This window comes from Saccopteryx bilineata, chromosome 3, assembly GCF_036850765.1.
Source record: "Saccopteryx bilineata isolate mSacBil1 chromosome 3, mSacBil1_pri_phased_curated, whole genome shotgun sequence".
NCBI lineage: Eukaryota > Metazoa > Chordata > Mammalia > Chiroptera > Emballonuridae > Saccopteryx > Saccopteryx bilineata.
The window spans coordinates 190,534,471-190,543,106 of NC_089492.1; positions in this window are offsets into that span (position 1 = coordinate 190,534,471).

Here is an 8,636-nt window from a genome sequence, read left to right on the forward strand (position 1 = left end):
AAAAGGGACTAAGGGTTCCCTTTTCTCCACATCCTCGCCAACATTTGTGGTTTGTTGATTTAATGATTTATCAGCCATTCTGATAGGTGTGAGCTGACATCTCCTTGTGGTTTTAATTTGTATCTCTCTGATGATTAATGACATTGAACGTCTTTTCTTATGTCTGTTGGCTATCTATATGTCCTCCCTGGAGAAGCATCTATTCAAGTCCTTTGGCCATTTTTTAACTAGATTGTTTGAGGGTCTTTTGTTTTGTTTTGTTTTGGTGTTCAGTTGTATAAGTTCTTTATGAATTTTGGATATTAATCCCCTATTAGATGTATCATTGGCAAATATGTTCTCCCATTGAGTGGGTTGTCTTTTCATTTTGTTTGATGGTTTCCTTTGCTGTGCAAAAACTGTTTAGTTTGATGTAGTCCCTTTTATTTTTTCTTTTGCTTCCTTTGACCAAGGAGATATATCAGCAAAAATATTGCTATGAGAAATGGCTGAAATTTTACTGCCTATGTTTTCTTCTAGGATTTTTATGGTTTCAAGTCTAACATTTAAGTCTTTAATCCAGTTTGAGTTTATTCTGGTGTATGATGTAAGAAAGTGGTCTAAGTTTCAATTTTTTGCCCATATCTGTCTAGTTTCCTCTACACCATTTATTGAATAGACTGTTTTTACCCCATTGCATGTTCTAAACTCCTTTGGTGGCAAAACCTGACTGCAACCAATGAGTGGCTATTTAGAAGGCTTACCCTACTTAGTGTATTCTTATGTTTCTCTGTAGAAATATTAATGTTTGATGACAAGGTCTGCTCCAGTCCCTATGGGAGTGTATTATCTCCCTAAAGTCCAAAACTTGCTGTATTAGGTTGGAAGAATGGGGACTCTCATTATAGATTCAATGCCCTATACAGGTTTAAATCTCTTGTCATTATAAATACAGTTGTGGAATGTTGTAATGTTATGTTAAGTGAAAAGTGGTGTGTTTAATTTTTAAAAAGCAACATGTAAAGTAATGTGTATTCCACGTTTCTATTTGTTTTAAAAAGATGTGTATACACATAAGCTTTTCTGTGCACAGACCATGTTGAGAAGCATCTTGAGGGTGGAAACTCTGCCTCTGGGAACAGAAAGCTGGGGTCAGGAGAGAGAAAAATCTATGTTTCACTGTGCCCCGTCTTATACACGTTGAAGTTTTTATTCCACATTTATAATATACTTTTAAACATTAAACTAAAAAGTTAAAAAAAACACACACACTTCACACCCATTAGGATGGCTATTATTTTTTTAAAAGGGCAAAAACAAGTGTTGGCAAGGGTGCAGAGGATAGGGAATACTTGTGAACAGTTAGTGAGATGTAAACTGGTGCAGCTATGGGAAACCATATAGCGGTTCCTCAAAAAATTAAAAGTAGAACTGCTGTATGACCCAGCAATTCCACTCCCACTTTCAATTCAACTCAAAAGAATTGAAAACAGGCACTCAAACAGATATTTGTAATCCCATGGTCATAGCAGCAGTGTTCACAATAGCTGAAAAGTAGAAGCAGCCTATGTCTGTAGGCAGATGGATGAATAAATGAAAGGTGGAATAGTCATACAGTGGAATATTATTCAGCCTTAAAAAGAAAAGAAACTCTGACACCTAGATGAATCTTGAAGACATTATGCTAAGTGAAAGAGGCCAGTCACAAAAAAAGCATGGTTCCACTTACATGAAGTTCCTACAGCAGTCGAACTCATTGAGACAGAAGGTAGAAGGCATATTGTCAGGTGGGTGAGGGAAGGTTACAGGGAGTTAGTGTTTAATGGACACAGAGTTTCAGTTTGGGAAGATGAAAAAGTCCTAGAGATGTACGGTAGCGATGGTTGCACAACAGTGTGAATGTACTGTACTTAATGCCAATGAACTATACACTTAAAAATGGTTATTGCCCTTGCCAATGGTACAGTGAATAGAGCATTTTTGCAGAGTACCAAGGTTGCCAGATTGAGCCCAGCATTGCTGGCTTAATACCGAGTTCACTGATCCCAGGCTCACTTGTTCGATCTCAAGCGCCAACTAGAACCCCAGTCAGGGCTCAACCCCAAGGGTGTTGACTCATTCCTAAGGGCGCCAGCTGGACCTCCAAGGTCACTGACTGGATCCAAAGAGTGCCAGCTTGATCCCGAGGGCACTGGCTCGACCCCTTGAGATGACTGGTCTGAGCTCCAGTCAGGGCACATTAAGAAGCAATCAATGGCACAAACAGATGGAACAGTGAGTTGGTACTTCTCTCTCTCTCTGTCTCTCTCTCTCTCCTTCTCCCTCAAAAAATAAAATAAAAAGAAATAGTTAAGATGACAAATTTTATGTGGTATATTTTACTATTAAAAATAAAGTTCGCCTGACCAGGCGGTGGCGCAGTGGATAGAGCGTCAGACTGGGATGCAGAGGACCCAGGTTCGAGACCCCGGATGAGTGCGGGCTCATCTGGTCTGAGCAAATCTCACCAGCTTGGACCCAAGGTCGCTGGCTCGAGCAAGGGGTTACTCAGTCTACTGTAGCCCCACGGTCAAGGCACATATGAGAAAGTAATCAATGAACAACTAAGGTGCCACAACAAAAAACTGATGATTGATGCTTCTTATCTCTCTCTGTTCCTGTCTGTCTGTCCCTATCTATCCCTCTCTCTGACTCTCGCTCTGTTTCTGTAAAAAAATAAAATAAAAATAATAAAGTTTAAAAAAAACTCATATCACATACTCCTTTGGATGTGCTTGTGCCACTTGTGCTAAACCTCCCATGAACTCTATAGGCAGCAGGCAGCCTTGGTTCAGGGACTTCTGAATAATACATGAGTCAAAGGGTGGTAGCCAGGGAGGGTCCCTCCTGGGATCTGCTGACCCTGCTGACCATGGAGTGCCCTTTGGGAGGGCCGGTTTGGGAGGGCAGGTGCTGGGCTTGAGTCTGACATGGACCAGGCTACCGGCATCACGGCTTAAAGGTAGGCTTCTCAGAGCTGGGCCTGGCTGTGACGAGGGTCAGGCTTCTTAATACACCCCAAGGAGTCATTGCAAGATGCTCTGGCTGAAGCCATAGGAGCCCCAGCATCTGCCAGTCATTCCAGAGAAGGGTTGATGGGCCCCTGTTTCCCTTTGAATAAAGTCAGCTCCCCAGCCCAGTGTCCCTCCTCAAAATCTAAAGTGGCCAATAGGAAGGAGAATAAGAAGACCCGCCTCTTTCCTTAATACCTTGTCACCCACATTTCTCTTTTTATCTTTGCAGTCTTTTTTTTTTTCCTTTTTAAGTTAAAGGAAGGGCCTTTATGACTGATTAGTCTTTGGACAATTTCTATACAGCAATTTCCGCTTCATTTATGGGTTTCGTAGCACGTGGCCCATTTTGAGGCTCAGACCTACATGCCCCTGTGCGAGGAGGCTCTAAATGACACTGAGCAAACTGGGTTCCAGCCGCTGCTTTGACCCACTCCCTACCAGCAGTTCCCATGGCTTCCTCGTGTCTAGAGTTTGTGAAGCGGACCAAGTGCTCTCAAAGATTTCGCATCTTTATCAGTTAGGAGAACAGAGCCCAACCAGGGATTTTGTGGAGAAATGCAATGTGGGAACCGGTTACAGTGATGTTGGGAAAGCTGAGAGGCCAATCCCAGACGAAAGCAACAGCAGGAAGTTCACATACACCCGAGGCTTGGGAAGGTAATGTTATTAGCACCTGAACTCCGGTGGTCTGGTGAAGATGGGACCATGGAGGGGCTGTCCAGCAGCAGTGCTCCTACAGGAGATTACTATTAGAGACCTTCTCCCACTCGGCAAGATGGTACGGAGCAGCCTGGAGTGTCTCTTTCCAGTGCTCCAGTGTGTCCTAGTTGACTTCCCTGGGCTGAAGCCAGAAGGAGCCAGGCAGCCAGCAAGCTGGGGAGACACAATTTGCAGAAGACACACCACTGCATTCCAGAGAGGGCAGGGGACTCCAGGCCAAGGCCCAGCAAGTCCAGCCATGGCTGTGACAGTCGCCCCAACCTCAGAAGGGATTTTTCTGCTTTTTTGTTTTGTTTTGATTGGGCATTTCTGGTGTACCTACACCTGATATACAAAGGAATTGAATTAAAGTTGGACAGAATGGAAACATTTTAATTCATTTTAATTACATTTGCCAAGACAATCTATCGCTTTGAACCCCCACAGTGGACACATGTCCTCTGGCTTGTCTCCTGCCAAGCCAAGCGTCCCCCTAACTAATACCTGGGCCACATACAAAGAGCAGGCTGAGCCAGGTAGGTGTGAGATGTGGCTGAATCCAAGCCAGCACTGGGGGGGAAGGGGGGGGCAGTATGGCCGGTTTCCACGCCATCTAGAGAAGTTGGAGCATTACTTCTTCCGCCAGGGCTGGGCTTCCAGGAACAGAGAGCAGAGGTCACTGCTGTCTAAGGGGCTGAGCATAGATTAGGCACTCAATGGCTTTTTGGCCATCCACTGAGGCACTCAACCCTGTGTCACCTTGAGACAAACACTTTCTTAGGATCCAACCTGCTTTACAGATGAGGACAATATGACTACCAACATCAGCATAGGCTTCAGAAAGGTGAGTGCACAAGGATGCACAGCATTCACAGCATGCCCATTCTCTGAGCTGTGTTCTTCTCTATGACCTCACTAGTTCTGGAGCATATCCTTGTGAAGGAAAAGGAGGGACATTTACCCCATCTCCCAGAGAGAGAAACCAAGACACTGAAAATAACACAAGGACCAGTACAGTAACATCGGATTCAGGGCCACATGAGGGTCACCCAGTTTCTACTGAGCCAGGAACAGTTAAGGAACATCTGCAGGGTGATGCTCTTGTAAAGCCAGTATCCAGGGCCACCATCACAGCCACCTGGCCCATGTAGGTTCGCATTAGATTTGGACAGTCGGTAATGAAACAATGGAGCCAAGAACTGGTGGGCCATCACCTTTAATCCTAGCTTGCACCTGGCAGGCAAGAAATACACACACTAGGCTCCAAAACCCACTCATTCAGTGCTCACAAAGCTACTGATTAATCCGAGTTTCCTAGAATCAAAGGTTTCTAGCTCACTAGCCTTATTTACCTCTGTTCCTCATCTCCTTCTCTCTGCACAAACTCTGCACTAACTGGCTTCTCCTTCAGCACTCCACCATCTTGGCTGCTTCTCCCCTCCTCCACGTGGCCTTACTCTGCTCTCCTACAGCATGGGCTCCTCCTAGAACGTCATCACTCTTCCCCGGGAACAATGTGATCTCTCTTCCTTTTAAAACCTTTTGGTGCAAAAACCCTCCTCCAACACATATTAATATAATCACGTCCATCCCAAGCAATCACCTGGGCGATGGGCTTCCATGTGGGCCGTCTTTAGCAAAGTGAGCATAATATATTTTATCTGCCCAACAGCTCTTTACCCATTCAGTCAAGAAAGGGGAAAAGGGACAAACAAAAAGACAAGAGAGCAAAAGAATGAGAAAGCAAAGAGAAACAAAAAGAAAGGCCCTATAATGGGCAAGTTAGATAGGGACACAGTGCTGAGAGATTATTCCACCGCTGCCCTTAATCACAGTGGTCAGAGAACCAGGCTTTGCAAGGGGGTTTGACTAGCCTTACAAGGGATGCTTCCCATCATCCCTCATCTCACTGGAAATTTACTTGTTATAAAGTACTGCACCCCAGATTCTGAAAGGCACTGTACCTCATTTCATTGAGTTCATGTAGAGACACCCAGTCCAAATAAGATTTGAAGAGTTTTATTAAAGGAGGAAATTTTAATATGCCGGCCACATATGGCTGACACAGGGCATCTGCAGCCCAAATCGTGCAGTCCCAAAATAGTTCACACATGGGTGGGGGAGAGCATGACATTATGGTACAATCATTAACAAGATTATAACATTTGTCTAGGACAGGGGTCCCCAAACTTTTTACACAAGGGTCCAGTTCACTGTCCCCCAGACTGTTGGAGGGCTGCCACATACAGTGCTCCTTTCACTGACCACCAATGAAAGAGGAGCCCCTTCCGGAAGTGTGGCTGGGGGCCGGATAAATGGCCTCAGGGGGCTGCATGCAGCCCGCAGGCCGTAGTTTCGGGACGCCTTGGAGGGGATACACAGAAACATTAAGACTTTCAAGGTAACACAATCAAAGATATTTAAAAATTTTTCAGGGTTCCTCTTCCCTCACTAGCCTTAGAGGCATTTTATTCTCAAGATTCCAGGAAGGGGGAGGAACTACAATCAATGCAAGGTAATATGTAAATTATGCCTCCTATTGAAAGAGAAGAAGTTTCTCAGTTAACCTTTATTTTAGATTTAAAATTAAATTACCCATTGTTCTTGTAAGCCAGAAACTTCTACATTCTTCTCCCACCCCTCCCTAAACGAGGGACGGGACAGGAAAGCCTAACCTTTCCTCCCAGAATATCAATATTTTTTTATTAATTTTAATGGGGTGACATTAATCAACAGGGCACATAGGTTCAGAGAAAACATCTTCAGGTTATTTTGACATTTGATTATGTTGCATACCCATCACCCAAAGTCATATACTCTTCCGTCACCTTCTATCTGGTTTTCTTTGTGCCCCTCCTCTCCCCCCACACCCTCCCTTCCCCCCCCCCATAACCACCACACTCTTGTCCATGTCCCTCAGTCTCATTTTTATGTCCCACCTATGTATGGAATCATATAATTCTTAGTTTTTTTCTGATTTACTTACTTTACTCAGTATAATGTTATCAAGGTCCATCCATGTTGTTGTAAATGATCCTATGTCATCATTTCCTATGGCTGAGTAGTATTCCATAGTATATATGTACCACCTCTTCTTTATCCAATCATCTATTGAAGGGCTTTTTGGTTGTTTCCATGTCTTGGCCACTGTGAACAATGCTGCAATGAACATGGGGCTGTGTAAAGCCAGTGGCCAAGGCTACCATCACAGCAGCCTGGCCCATGCAGGTTCGCGTTGAATTCGAACAATCGGTAAGGAAACAAAGGAGCCAAAAACTGATGAGCCACCATCTTTAATCCTAGCTTGCACCTGGCGGGCAAGCAAAAAACACACACTGGCCTCCAAAACCCACTCACATTCAGTGCTCACAAAGCTACTGACTTATCCAAGTTTCCTAGAATCAAAGGTTTCTAGCTCACCAGACTTATTCACCTCTATTCCCCATCTCCTTCCTTGTTTGGCTTGTTTGGCTGCTCTCCTGCTTCCCTTTGCTGGTATTGCTGTTTCCGGGGGAAATATTCACTTCAGCTTTGGGGAGTGACTTGTCCCAGTGGTTAGGGTGGCTATCTCCCAAAATGTTTCTCCCTGTGTCTCCTAGATTACACTCTCTTCCTGTTACTCTGGTCCTCTCCTCTTCCCCCCCCCCCCCCCCCCCCCGTCCCCAGGAGCCCCGGGTGAGTTTGTGAGAGAGATGTTCTGTGCGGTCCCTTTAAGAGGGATCCTGGGTCTGAGAAATCAGACTCTTTCTCACAAACAGTATCCTGACTTGTTTCCAGCTAAATACTGTCCTTATGCCTCTTCTGGGCTCTGGGGCTGCAGGCTGAGGCTTTGTTCCTGGGGCTCAGGACCCTTTCCCCTCTGCTAAACTCACTTCCCACCACACGAGTCTCTCCCTGCTGCCGTTCGCTCGGGGGAGCTGGGCAGCCCTCTTCGCGTTTCCGCTTTTCCTACCAGTCTACCAGTCTCTGTGTGGCTTCTTCAGTGTTCCTTGGTTGAAGAGTCCTTTTAGTTTAGTCCAAAGTTGGTTTTTCCAGATGATAGTTCATAAAATTAGTTTGTAATTCACTTTAGTTCTGGGAGGTAGATGTTGGTATGTCCGCCTACTCCAGCGCCATCTTGTCTCTTCTTGATGGAGTTTTTACTTGTAGTTTTGTTTTGTTTTGTGTGTGTGTGTGTGTCTGGTCAGAAAACTCCTTTAGTATTTCCTGAAGTAGGGGTTTTTTGGTGATAAAGTCCCTCATCTTTTCTGTATCTGTGAATGTCTTTATTTCTCCCTCGCATTTGAAGGATAGCTTTGATGAGTATAGTATTCTTGGCTAGAAGTTCCTCTCTTTCAGAACTTTAAATATTGGGGTCCACTCTCTTCTAGCTTGTAGAGTTTCTGCTGAGAAATCTGTTGATAATCTAATGTGCCTTCCTTTATATATTGTATTCTTCTTTTCCCTGGCTGCCTTGAGATTTCTTTGTCATTGGTTTGTGCCAATTTCATTATGATGTGCCTTGGAGTAGGTTTGTTAGGATTAAGATAACCTGGTGTTCTGTTTGCTTTTTGAATTTGAGGCTTTTGTTCTTTCCACAGGCTTGGGAAGTTCTGGTCTATTATTTGTTTGAATATGTTCTCCATTCCATTTTCTCTATCTTCTCCTTCTGATATACTCATTATTTTTATGTTGCTCTTTCTGATGGAGTCAGACAATTCCTGTAGGGTTATCTCATTTTTTTTCTAAATTCGTGAGTCTGTCTCTATAGTACCTCTAGTTACCTGTCTTCTATGTCACTAATTCTCTCCTCTATCTGGTCTGTTCTATTGGCTAAGCTTGTTACCTCATTTTTCAGTTCATGAATTGAGTTTTTCATCTCTGTTTGATTAATTTTCGTAGTTTCAATTTCCTTGGTGAAATATT